The following is a 14397-nucleotide window of genomic DNA, read 5'->3' as shown; positions in this document are numbered from 1 at the left end:
AGATCGACTCAGAATTTTACCACGGCCCAGAATATATATACTTTATGGGTTCTTAGAGCAATATTTCGATGTGTTACAAACGGAATGACAAAGTTAATATACCCCCCCCCCCCCTCCTATGGTGGAGGGTATAAAAATATTACAGTCAAAAATCACTTTGTCATGTAACTGGCACCATCAAATAGTGAAAACATAGTCTGTGTTGAGTAATAAAAGGCTATAGTGAATCACAGTAAGTATACGTAGAGGTGTAAAATGATTTTATCATTGATGTTATCATTCATTCGATTCTTTAACGGAATTCATAGGGCAAATTTTGGCATATTGGGTTTTCTTGTATATAATAAAGTGCCAAAAAAGTAACCACTTTAAACTAAACCAGACTAAATGTTAATGGCTAAGTACAGCTTGTTAATCTGCTTGTATTCTCACCTCTCTGCTAGGGATATTGATCTATTTTTCATTTCCTTTTCAAAACTTAAAAATGTCTACTATATTTTGTGTATAAAATATATATGTATATATATATCCCAGTACTGTTACTACGCATTGGGTCTCCTTTTCGTTTCTTTGGGATTCTATTCATTCATTTATTTTTGTTTTCCTGCTAAAGTGAAAAACGAAGTTTTCCTGATAATGGCGTTGTTGATACTGTTTTGCTTGGCTGGTATCGCTGCTTCAACAGTGTTTGTAAATAAATAACAATTGCTGACACTGAGCCAAAACAGGTGTGAGAACAGAGGATGAACAGTGGCATAGTAACAAGAATTTGTTTTTCACACCTTATTGATTATTCGTTCGATGATTGGGAACCACCGTTTAGTAATGGATACAGGTTGAGAAGATTCATGTTTGAGATGAACACATTCCAAAATTGAAGTTAATTAAAATCATTTCACTTGGTCCTGGTCCCAAAAGCCAGGATTTTACTCTGATTTGCTTTAAATCGCAATTTGGTTTAAATCAGTTGAGATTTAGGTATAGCCCCCTTGTAAATGTACATTTACAGAAATGCTCTATTTCACCCGAGTTAGTGAAGTTTAGTGCCAATTTTTGGCGTATTATGCTAAGGTACGGTAATATACGTACGAAAGGTATTTGAGAACTTTCTACTTATGTAATCGCACAAAAAAAAAAAAAACTAAAATTACAAAAATTTAAAGAAACATTTTTTAAAATTTAATTTTTTGGAAATTAAAAATATTAATTGAAACCTTTATAACTAATTATGAATTAATTACGATATGATTATGATTTTGTATTTAGAAATATTGGCGATCGGCTTAGCAATCGTTGCTTTGCCATATAAGAATTTTTAATTTTTTTTCCTTTTTTTAAAAATTGCCGATTTTGCTTTGAGAAGAACTCATATACTACTTGAGCAAACTGGCCAATAAACACTTTAAACCTATCCTTATTTGATCTTCTATAAGCTAAAGAAAAAAAAAAATATGACACAAAGAATGTAGGTGCCTGTTCCGAAAAAGTGGACCAAATTATGGATTCTACAACTTTTGATCTCAAGCATAGCGGTACACAATTTTTAAATGAGTAGCCGGCCTTTAAGGTTCACAATGTTGACCCCACTTTGTTTAAATTTTGCAAACAAATGAATTGTGGGGCCAATATCTCGCAAACTATAACATCGAAATCGGTTCACAATTGAGGATTTGACAGCAAAAACAAAATTTCGTACCTCCCATGTGTCCAAATTTCAACGACTACAGGTAAGCCCGCACACTTAGAGGAAATATATCAGCTTTCACACAAAGAAAATACGTTGATTCTTTATCCGTTGCAGAATTATTAAAAAAGGGTTTGGAACCACTGCCCTGAAAAAAATATTGTCGTGTTGTCGAAAATGACTGCGGTATTTTGACCCATTTTGCCCGAAGTGCTCTTCGATGCTTTAGTATTTGTTAGTGTCAACCTTACTCTCTAAAATGACCACGCCGCAAAAATCCAACGGATTAATATCCGGAGATTTTGCAGGTCATTGTGCTGCAGAAGTGAAGCGTGCCAACCCTACTCTCTAAAATGACCACGGCGCAAAAATCCAACCGGTTAATATCGGAGATTTTGGTGACCATTGCACGGTAAAAGTATAGCAAGGAACCTCAGGTGCAGAATCCTGTTGAAATGTTCATGGTATGCGGCCGAAATGTTTGCCTACCCAGATCTTCAATCCTGTTTTTAGGAGACTTTCCCGATAAAATTCGGCATTTATTTTGAACCCGTCAGCCTTTACGGCAGCCCACATCGGCGGCGATTGAGTTCTTGGAGTCAACCGAATCGTAAATGACCTCTGTGGCAAGTAAACCCAATAAGTTTGTTTTTATACCCTCCACCATAGGATGGGGGGTATATTAACTTTGTCATTCCGTTTGTAACATATCGAAATATTGCTTTAAGACCCCATAAAGTATAAATATTCTGGGTCGTGGTGAAATTCTGAGTCGATCTGAGCATGTCCGTCCGTCCGTCCGTCCGTCTGTTGAAATCACGCTAACTTCCGAACGAAACAAGCTATCGACTTGAAATTTGGCACAAGTAGTTGTTATTGATGTAGGTCGGATGGTATTGCAAATGGGCCATATCGGTCCACTTTTACGTATAGCCCCCATATAAACGGAACCCCAAATTTGGCTTGCGATTGCTCTAAAAGAAGCAAATTTCATCCGATCCGGCTGAAATTTGGTACATGGTGTTGGTATATGGTCTCTAACACCCATGCAAAAATTGGTCCACATCGGTCCATAATGATATATAGCCCCCATATAAACCGATCCCCCGATTTGGCTTGCGAGGCCTCTAAGAGAAGCAAATTTCATCCGATCCGGCTGAAATTTGGTACATGGTGTTAGTATATGGTCTCTAACAACCGATTCGGTTGAAAGTTGGAACGTGGTGTAAGAATATGCTCGCTAACAACCATGCCAAAATTGGAATTTGGAATCTGGTGTTAGTATATGGTCTCTAACAACCATGCAAAAATTGGTATATATCGGTCCATAATTATATATAGCCCCCATATAAATCGTTCCCCAGATTTGACCTCCAAATTCTCTTGGAGGAGCAATTCATCTGATCCGGTTCAAAGTTGCAACGTGGTGTAAGAATATGCCCGCTAATAAACATGCCAAAATTGGTCCATATCGGTCAATAATTATATATAGCCGATCCATCAAAGTGGCATTGAGATCAACGCCGAATCATTGGCAGTGTCCAATGATCCCAATATATGATATAGGTAGGAAACATTCATTCGTTTAATCAAAACACAAGATCCTACTAAAATCTCTGTATACGAATAATCTCATTCGAACTTAATAAAGTTCGTAGCTAAAACACTTCTGCCGCCCGAAAAGTCCATTGCTCTGAAATGAAGTTAACAGATTGGCTGAGAAGTCCCCGGTCTAACAAAGAAAAACGCATTTTTTGTCAAAATACGTTTTTATTATTCAACATAGTTCCCATCAAGAGCGATACAACGATTATAACGACCTTCCAATTTTTGATACCATTTTGGTAGTACTACTTCGGTTTTGCCTCAAAATAGGCCTCAGTTTCGGCGATCACCTCGACATTGCAGCCAAATTTTTTTTTCCAACGAGCATCCTTTTGAGGTCTGAGAACAAGAAAAAGTCGCTGGGGGCCAGATCTGGAGAATACGGTGGGTGGGGAAGCAATTCGAAGCCCAATTCATGAATTTTTGCCATCGTTCTCAATGACTTGTGGCACGGTGCGTTGTCTTGGTGGAACAACACTTTTTTCTTTTTCATATGGGGCCGTTTTGCCGCGATTTCGACCTTCAAACACTCCAATAACGCCATATAATAGTCACTGTTGATGGTTTTTCCCTTCTCAAGATAATCGATAAAAATTATTCCATGCGCTTCCCAAAAAACAGAGGCCATTACTTTGCCAGCGTACTTTTGAGTCTTTCCACGCTTCGGAGACTGTTCACCGGTCGCTGTCCACTCAGCCGACTGTCGATTGGACTCAGGAGTGTAGTGATGGAGCCATGTTTCATCCATTGTCACATATCGACAGAAAAACTCGGGTTTAATCATCAACACGTTATTGTTTTTGGTCAAATGTGAGCTCGCGCCGCACCCATTTTGCACAGAGCTTCCGCATATCCAAATATTGATGAATGATATGACCAACACGTTCCTTTGATATCTTTTTGAGGCATCTGCTATCTCGATCAACTTCATTTTACGGTCATTCAAAATCATTTTGTGTATTTTTTTGATGTTTTCGTCGGTAACCACCTTTTTGGGGCGTCCAATGCGTTCACCGTCCTCCGTGCTCATTTCACCACGCTTGAATTTTGCATACCAATCAATTATTGTTGACTTCCCTGGGGCAGAGTCCAGAAACTCATTATGAAACCAAGTTTTTGCTTCCACCGGATTTTTTCCCCTTCAGAAAACAGTATTTTATCAAAACACGAAATTCCTTTTTTCCATTTTTTTCACAATAACAAAAGTTGCTTCACAAAAGACGCCCTATCTCACAAACTAATTGACTTACAGACGTCAATTTTGACACGAATCATTTGAAGGTTGGTACTGTATACCGGGGACTTATCAGCCAACCTGTTATAGCCCCCATATAAACCGTTCCCCAGATTTGACCTCCGAATCCTTTTGGAGGAGCATAATTCATCCGATCCGGTTGAAATTTGGAACGTGGTGTAAGTATATGCCAAAATTGGCCTATATCGGTCAATAGTTATATATAGTCGATCCCCAATCACACAAAAATTGGTCCAAAGTGGCGTTGAGATCAACGCCGAATCATTAGCAGTGTCCAATGATCCCAATATATGATAGAGGTAGTAAACACTCATTCGTTTAATCAAAACACAAAATCCTACTAAAATCCCTGTATACGAATAATCTGTTTCAAACTTAATAAAGTTCGTAGCTAAAACACTTCTGCCGCCCGAAGAGGCCATTACTCTGAAATGAAGTAATGCCACCCTGTAATATTATATCTTTCCTGTTTCTGAAATCGATCGATCAATATTTAGACCTCATATTTTCTCGTCTTAATTCACTTACCGATGACTGTGCTGTATATTATACCTCGTGTTCCTTTTGTTAGTCTTTCGTGTATACGCTTTGAGTTGAGGTGTTGATTTTGTTAATATTATTTAAGATACGTTTGTTGTTTTGTCTGCAGTACAAGGACAATGTGTTTACAGCCATCTTCTTTTTCACACATTCAAGGATGTGTACATATTGTATTTGTATATGTTCAGTATATTTCCTTCTCAAACATTGACATATGTAAATGTAGATGATGTATTTTCGGTTTGTTATTGGCAGTTACAAGTATCCAAGACTCATTGTAATCTTTGAGCTCATTATCATTTTTTTTTCTTGCCTTCAATAATAAGAACTTCTCGAAAACAAGTAAAAATGACGGTAAATTCAGCTAAACCGAAATGAAGGTATCCTTCAGTAAGTTGACATGTAGTTAAAGGTGTATTTCAAACCTGTTTAAACTGTTCTGAAGGAAACTTGATTTAGGCGATTTTAGAAAATGATTATTCAAATGGCCTATAAACATTATATGGAAGAAAAGAAAAATATCCAGGAAAACCGAAATAGTTTGAAGATGCTGAATTCGAGGCTTTACTCGTTGAGGGCTCGTGTCAAAAGCAAGAAAAACTTGCCAATTCGTTCCAAGTTATATGCCACGACATTTACTATCGATTGAAACTATTGGAAGCGATCCAAAAACAAGGAAACATATTCGCAATGATGCAATTTGGGATAATATCCTCTTTGTAACAAATTGTATGTACTAAGGGACTTTGTTATAGACATTTTAGGAACATTGTATTTAAAAGCTTCTCTAAAGCATTTCCTCGCAATGCGAATCGCTGGTGGGACTAGGCTATAAAAATAGATCCCTTGCTATTTAGCTAAATATAGAATCGGACATCACTCATGCATTATAGGAAACCCCTATTACGTTGTCTTACAAACAGAATGACAAACTGAAGATATTCTCCATCAGATGGTGGAATAAGAGCTGAATAAATGAATATGGCATTACATCGCGCACCAAATACAAGACAAATGATAAGAAAAGAGTGCGAGTCTCCCCTTAAAATCTTGTAAACGTGGTGATGATAACTGTGGTTGGTGATTGATATGCGGTTGCTGATGCAGGTATTTTCAAAAGACTACGAATCATGGTAAATTATTTTGCAAATATAAATTGAGGATTTAGAAGAATTCAAGGAGACCTGTAAATACCTTTGATGGTATTACATTGCTGCAAAAAAGCCATTCTATACACGATGGCATAGAATGGTGTTTATAAGGTATTTTTCATTCCACATATACGTTTTAGCGAAAAATATATGGCCTTCTTTAGAGATAAATCTTAAAAATGATCTACAAAATCTCCGCCTGTCTGCTTTTGAAATCGCTTTCTATAATGAAGCTACGTCGCTAAAATGTGGTACAAAGTCGTTTATGTCAGTAGACAATTTGAGTTTCAATATAGACTATATTATATGATTTTCTAATACCATATACCATTCTTCCAATGTATTTATTCCAAATTGGCTAAAATTCATTGTCTGGGCTTTTGTTTAATCCTCAAAAATGATTTACCAAAAATATTTAGCATCGGTCTGTTCCAAAGAAACTTTGTTATAAAGTATTTTGTTTAAAAGAAATAAGCTTGAATTAATGACAATCGAATTTTTTGTTTAGCAACAAAAGAAAACTGCGTATATCTGAAATTTTGTTCTCAGATTAGAAAAACAAACTTCTTTCTGTTGAGGTTTCGATGATTTGAAACTGTGGAAAGGTGTACTTTACGAATATTTTTGAAATGCAGTTTAGCCTTGAGTATTTTTTGTGAAACGCTCACAACAATATATCGAATTAAAAGTTTGATTAAAATTGAAAATGTAATCATTTAAAAACAAGTATATACGGCCGTAAGTTCGGCCAGGCCGAAGCTTATGTACCCTTCACCATGGATTGCGTAGAAACGTCTACTGAAGCCGATGGCAAGGTATCATAAAACTGCCTAACAACGTAATATATACCACATAGTACATACGTGGTATATATTAAAATACAAAAGGGCCGATTAAATACGTATATAATTAAGTTTAAAGTGTCTATAGAAATACAATTTTGACAAAATAAAATTTTAACAACATTTTCTATAGAAGTAAAATTTTGACAAAATTTTCTATAGAAATAAAATTTGGAAAAAATTTTCTACATAAATAAAATTTTGACAACATTTTTTATAGAAATAAAATTTGGAAAAATTTTTTTATAGAAATAAAATTTTGAAAAAATTTTCTATAGAAATAAAATTTTGTCAAAATTTTCTATAGAAATAAAATTTTGTCAAAATTTTCTATAGAAATAAAATTTTGACAACATTTTCTATAGTAATAACATTTTGACAATGTTTTCTATAAAAATAAAATTTTGGTAGATTATTTTTGCCTCGAATGTCAACCATGATTATGAACTGATATGGACCAATTTTTGTGTGATTGGGGATCGGCTATATATAACTATAGACCGATATGGACCAATTTTGGCATGGTTATTAGCGGCCTTATACTAACACCATGTTCCAAAATTCAACCGGATCGGATGAATTTTACTCCTCCAAGAGGCTCCAGAGGACAAATCTGGGGATCGATTTATATGGGGGCTATATATAATTATGGACGGATATGGACCAGTTCTTGCATGGTTGTTAGAGACCATATACTAACACCACGTACAAAATTTCAAACGGATCGTATGAATTTTGCTCCTCTAAGAGGCTTCGGAGGTCAAATCTGGGGATCGGCTTATATGGGGGCTATATATAATTATGGACCGATATGGACCAATTTTGGCATGGTTGTTAGATACCATATGCTAATAAAATGTACCAAATTTCAGCCGGATCGGATGAAATTTGCCTCTCTTTGAGCAATCGCAAGCCAAATTTGGGGGTCCGTTTATATGGGGGCTATACGTAAAAGTGGACCGATATGGACCAATTTCTGCATGGTTGTTAGAGACCATATAATAACACCATGTACCAAATTTCAGCCTGATCGGATGAAATTTGCTTCTCTTAGAGAAATCGAAGGCAAATTTGGGGGTCCGTTTATATGGGGCTATAAGTAAAAGTGGACCGATATGGCCCATTTGCAATGCCATCCGACCTACATCAATAACAATAGCCCATCTTCGAACTTGACTTCCATGCATACAAAAGACGAGCTTGTGCAAAATTTCAGCACGATTGATTGACAGGGAGAAATTCTAAGACGATATAACCATGTCCGTATGACTGTCTGTCTGTTTGTCTGGCTGGCTGTCTGTCTGGTGTAATTACGCTATTCCCGATTTGGGGTCTTCGGCTTATAGAAAGAGTAGTTTTTATCCAATTTGCCTGAAATTGGAAAGCTATAGGTATTTTGGGACGAAAAAGAGGTGTGCGAAAAATGGTGAGTATCGGCCCATGTTTTGGTCTGGTCCCCATAAAAACCGAACTCCCGATTTTATTTCTTGGGCTTATAGAACCCGTATTTTTTATTCAATTTGCCTCATATTGAAAATCTAGAAGTATTGTAGGACCAGAAAAAGGTGTGCCGAATATTGTGAGTATCGGTCCATGTTTTGATATATCCCCCATATAGACCGATCCCCAGATATTACTTCTTAAGCTTCTACGGTCCGTGTATCGGATTTAGTTTTTATCGGTCCATTTGGTAAGGCCTCCATGTAGACCTATTTCTTTTATTTTGTTTTTCGTAATCATTTAAATAATGGTGGTAAAAATCTACAGATTTTATATTTCAAATCAAGGAGTTATTTCATCATCTTCTTGTACACTTACACAACATGTTTATGATTCCTCTAAAACTCAAACAAAATTGGTTTTTATAAATCCAGAATCTGATATAGTCTTCTTGGTAGAATCTTTAAATTTATCTTCGGGAAGTTTACTCGTTGAACTGCTCTGTTTGGGAACATCTGTCATCAAACCCCCCTGAAATTTTAAAAGGAAACTATAATATTTGATTCATGGTGGTGGGTACTTAAGATTCGGCCCGGCCGAACTTACTGCTGTATATACTTGTTATTTAATCATGTTTTCATTTTCGCAATTGAAGAAGTTCAATAAAAAATTAATTGTATCAATTAATTTCGTGATGGAATCCTACAAAATTTTTTGCGGATAATTTTACACATTTTTGCGAAGCATAGAAGACGCATTTTTATGAAACAAAGATTTTTGTTTTGACCATAGGGATCAACTTTTCAATGAATTAGGCCATTCGACATTAAAATTGGTATCTTTATGTGAATGGACATTTTGTTGGGCTAATACCATCGTGGCTTTAATAATTCTAATTGGAATTGATTCCGAGCCAAAGAAGCGGAGAATACAAGTAAGTTAGGTTAGGTTCGGTTAGGTTAGGTGGCAGCCCGATATATCAGGCTCACTTAGACTATTCAGTCCATTGTGATACCACATTGGTAAACTTCTCTCTTATCACTGAGTGCTGCCCGATTCTATGTTAAGCTCAATGACAAGGGACCTCCTTTTTATAGCCGAGTCCGAACGGCGTTCCACATTGCAGTGAAACCATTTAGAGAAGCTTTGTAACCCTCAGAAATGTCACCAGCATTATACAAGTATGGATAACATACTTTTAAGACACAATTCTCTTTTAAATTTGGGTTTTGTGCATTTGCTTCTAGGAAGAAAATTAAAAGTTTTCCCTTTTTCAGCTTTTTTTCTTCATATGCTATCAAAGTCCTTTAAAAACCAGTTAGCGACAACTTTATTTTCCAAATTCAGACTCGACTTTCAGTAGAACTTATGACATATTTCAAGTAAAATACGTGTTTAAAATAAAGTGTTGAAAAACATGGCCTATATTTGTACGATTTTTTGCTTTGTATTCAAGATGCAAAAACACAACAAATTTAAAGACAATTTCATTAAATTTAAAGAATTTTTCTGAATTATTAAAGTCAAGTTGACTTTAGCCCAAACATTTTTTCTTTCATGTTATGATACCCATTTTTAAGTGAAATCACTTAATTATAAGGATAATACGACGAAAGTTTATCGCTATTCAACCGTCGAACGGAACGGAAATGTTTTTCAATAGCGGATAAACTCATCGTAATAGGTACCTACTACGAATTTCAAGTGTGGTGGGATATTAAGCCACCATGCAGCGAAATTCCAAGTCATCCACTGGGTTGCTAAATTCAGGGCCCAGTGGACGGGTATCGACTGGAGTTATAAATCTGGGCAATGACCAAGAGTTAGGCCCAATTAGTCGACCTGTAGACGGGTCGACAGGTGGCGACACTCTGACAAGTCGAACTTTTTCTAAGGTAACGACATCAAAAGGAGGTAATCCCTCACGAAAGAGATTCAAGGAACGCAGAAATGCTTTGTTTATCCTAAAGAAGTTAGGATCAGTCGACCCAAGCACGCTGTCGGCTAAACAAAGCGATTCCATAAAATGGGCTCAAGGAATTCTTGAGACTGGAAAAAGGGAACGATCGCCGGTTGAGCTGCCATCCTCCAAAAGGGATCAAAGATCGTTTGCCTCAGTTGCTAAAGATAGCCTTGTGATGGCTATCATTAATAAAGGAGCATTGGACGGTATGGTTCCAAAGCAAAAATGGGGGGAAATTGAGAATGCTCTGTCTGTCGTCTACTCACAGGTGCTGGAAAAGTTTCCCGGCCCAGATCCTCGACACCAAGAGGCTGGTTGGTATCAAGGACGATTTAAGCTAGTCGCATTTGAGGACCAGAGGTCTATAGAATGTTTTAAAGCTGCTCTGATACTAATTGGTGAAGTTTGGGAAGGAGCTGCTCTAGAGTTAGTCGAGAAGAAAGACATACCGGCTAGACCTAGAGCACATGCCTGGATACCTGCAAACCCTTCTGACCCTGAATCTATTTTAAATAGACTGAAACACATCTGGCAAAGTCCCAGGGCCGTGTATGTTATGGCTTTCATTATATCCAAATGAAGGTGTATAAAAACGATCAGCTAAAGGATTCAGAAATGGACAAGCCTCTGTCTGAATCAGAAGTAAGCGGATCCTCTTGCGAAGTCGAGGGAGATACCAAAGTTGAAGACATGGATAGATACCGTATGCGTGAGGAGGCTTCTATTGCCTCAGAACTCACCAAAGTCGAACCTATGGTTATTGCGAGAGTCACCGATATCTCTGAAGAGGACATTCTTGATGACTCGATTGAAGCGGCTGATGTGACGGTTGTTGAAAATCTCGATGGTCCTACGGATCCTCCAGATAAATCTTCATCATTGTAAGGCTGCATGTGCTGCCTTAAAAGTTCTCCTGATGAAAGGGGACATAGACATAGTTCTTATTCAAGAACCATATGTTTATAGAAACAAAATATGTGAATTAAGTACTCCGGGGTTCAAACTATTGCAGTATACTGGTAATGATGTAATTCGAGCCTGTATAATTGCTAAAAACGAGCTTAACTTGTTTCTGCTTCCTTCAATGTGCAATGCAGACACTATCGTTGCCAATTTAGAAATAGCCAAATGCAAATATTGGGTATCTTCGGTCTATATGGGACATGACAGGGAGATGCCTCCATGTGCCGTTAAGACCTTAGTTGAGGAGTCACTGAAAACAAAGACGAAACTCACTATGGGATGCGATGCGAATGCGATGCGAATGCGCATCATAGTATATGGGGAAGTAGTGATACTAATGCAAGGGGAGAGTCGCTAATAGAGTTTATTTTGCGTACTAATCTGGTAGTTTGCAACAAGGGAGATGCCCCCAACCTTTGTCACTAAAAACAGGCAAGAGGTTTTGGACATCACCTTGGCCTCACAAGAACTGAATGAAATGATATCTGAGTGGCATGTTTTAAGTGAACACAGCTTCTCAGATCATCGCTACATCAGTTTCAAATTTGATGTTCATATCACCAAGACCATATTTTCGCCAAATGTTAGGAAAGCTGACTGGAATAGGTATAGGGAATCGTTCAATATGATGATACCGGAAATAACAGAGACAAATATGAGAAATGTGCAAGATATCGAACACGCAGTGGAGCGGATTACTAAGACCTTCAACATCTCACTGAAAGCTGCATGCCCTAGAGGAAAGCCAAGGGGGAAACATCGACCACCATGGTGGTCTACGGAATTAAGTAATATGAGGAAATCCTGCAGGAAGCTCTTTAACAAGGCAAAGTCCACCAGAGCCCCTGAGGACTGGGACGCTTACAAGAGGAATCTGAGAGGATACAAGCGAGAACTGAGAAAGGCTCAGCATAACTCTTGGAATGACTACTGCAGCAGTATTGAGAATACGTCCGAGGCTTCCAGACTACGGAAGGTTCTAGCATCCACCAACTCCGCTCCAGGTTTCATTAAAACATCGGAGGGAAATTGGACAACGTCCAGTGAGGAGACGCTGGAGGTACTATTGGACACACATTTTCCTGGAAATCAGACGGTTGAACCATGTACTGGCGGTGCCACAGTTGCTCAGCGGTCGTTTCCTGTCGAGGAAATTGTATCGGAAACTAGAATAAGATGGGCGCTAAATAGCTTTGGACCATTCAAATCCCCCGGACCTGATGGAATTACTCCGGCGGAGTTACAAGCTGTAACTGACAAAATTATCCCCTGGTTGTCAGTGATATATAAAGGATGTATCAACTTATCATACATCCCAGGAAAGTGGAGGGAAACAAAAGTCGTTTTCATACCTAAAGCGGGAAAAGCCTCTCACTCGAGGGCGAAGGATTTCCGACCAATCAGCTTATCCTCATTCCTACTTAAGACCCTGGAGAGGATGATAGATATTTATCTTAGAACTAGCATCGATTCAAGGTTGTTCTCGAAAGGACAGCATGCATACTCGAAGGGCAGGTCTACTGAGACCGCACTACATGAACTAGTCAGCTTTATTGAAAGCTCACTATCTGTCAAAGAATACACAATCGTGGCGTTTCTAGACATCGAAGGGGCGTTCAATAATGTCCATCCGAGCTCGATATTAAATGGACTGACAACTCTGAATGTTGATCCATGTATACTCAGGCTGTTAGACGAACTGCTAATGAAGAGACGTATTTCAGCCACACTAGGACAAGCAAACATACAAAGGTATGTGAACAGAGGCACTCCCCAAGGAGGAGTTCTATCACCTCTTCTTTGGAATGTTGCTATAAATAGCCTTCTGGTTACTCTAAAAAAAGAAAGGATAAAAGTGGTGGCATACGAAGATGATGTGGCTCTGGCAGTCAGGGGAAAATTCCCATCCACAATCAGAGATATTATTCAGAGGGCCCTCCGGATGACTGAGAAATGGGCGAAAGACAATGGTCTTGGGGTAAATCCTGCAAAGACAGAATTAGTCATGTACTGCAACGATCGCAAAACTCCCACGGTTAGGCCTATTTCCTTAAGGGGTATTGAAATTCCCTTTGGTGAATGTGCAAAATACCTTGGCGTTATTTTGGACAGGAAGCTGAACTTTAAGCTTAATATTGAAGAAAGGGCGAGAAAGGCAACTGTAGCTTTGTACTCGTGCAAAAAGGCAATAGGAAAAAAGTGGGGACTAAAACCAAAAATTGTGCATTGGCTATACACGGCAGTGGTTAGACCTATAATGCTATATGGTGTTGTAGTCTGGTGGCCGGCACTTCAGAAACCGACTTGTTTAGATAAAGTTCAGCGTATGGCGTGTTTGTGTATTTCAGGCGCATTCAGCAAGACAGGAACAAATTCCCTTAATGTCGTGCTGCATCTATTGCCTTTAGACATTTTGGCCAAACAGTCAGCTGCAACAACGGCTGTGCGGTTGCGCGAACTATCGCTGTGGTCGGAAAAAGGTTACCGTCACAGTTTTGTCCTCAAAATAATGCCAGATGTGCCTAACGTAGTGGATTACACTTTGGCGAGTCCACTTTTCGACAAGAAGTTTGAGACTCTAATCCCCAACAGTGAGGCGTGGTGCACACAGACCCCGGGGAATAAAGAATATATAGATTTCTACACTGATGGCTCCAAATTGGATGGACAAGTGGGGTTCGGAGTATATTCTAATGATCTGGAACTTCGAATAGCGAAAATATTACCTAATCACTGTAGTGTTTTTCAGGCTGAAATATTAGCAATAAGAGAGGTGGCGAATTGGCTGAGAAGTAATGTTCCAAAAAATGTGGGCATTAATATATACTCAGACAGTCAACCTGCAATAAAATCCTTGGACTCTGTGTTCCTCAACTCGAAAACGGCCATCGACTGCCGCAAATCTCTCAATGAGATGGCTGAGCAGTACAATATTCACCTAATATGGGTGCCTG

The sequence above is a fragment of the Haematobia irritans genome, chromosome 1 (genome assembly GCF_050003625.1).
Source record: "Haematobia irritans isolate KBUSLIRL chromosome 1, ASM5000362v1, whole genome shotgun sequence".
NCBI lineage: Eukaryota > Metazoa > Arthropoda > Insecta > Diptera > Muscidae > Haematobia > Haematobia irritans.
This window is presented reverse-complemented; position numbering follows the sequence as displayed.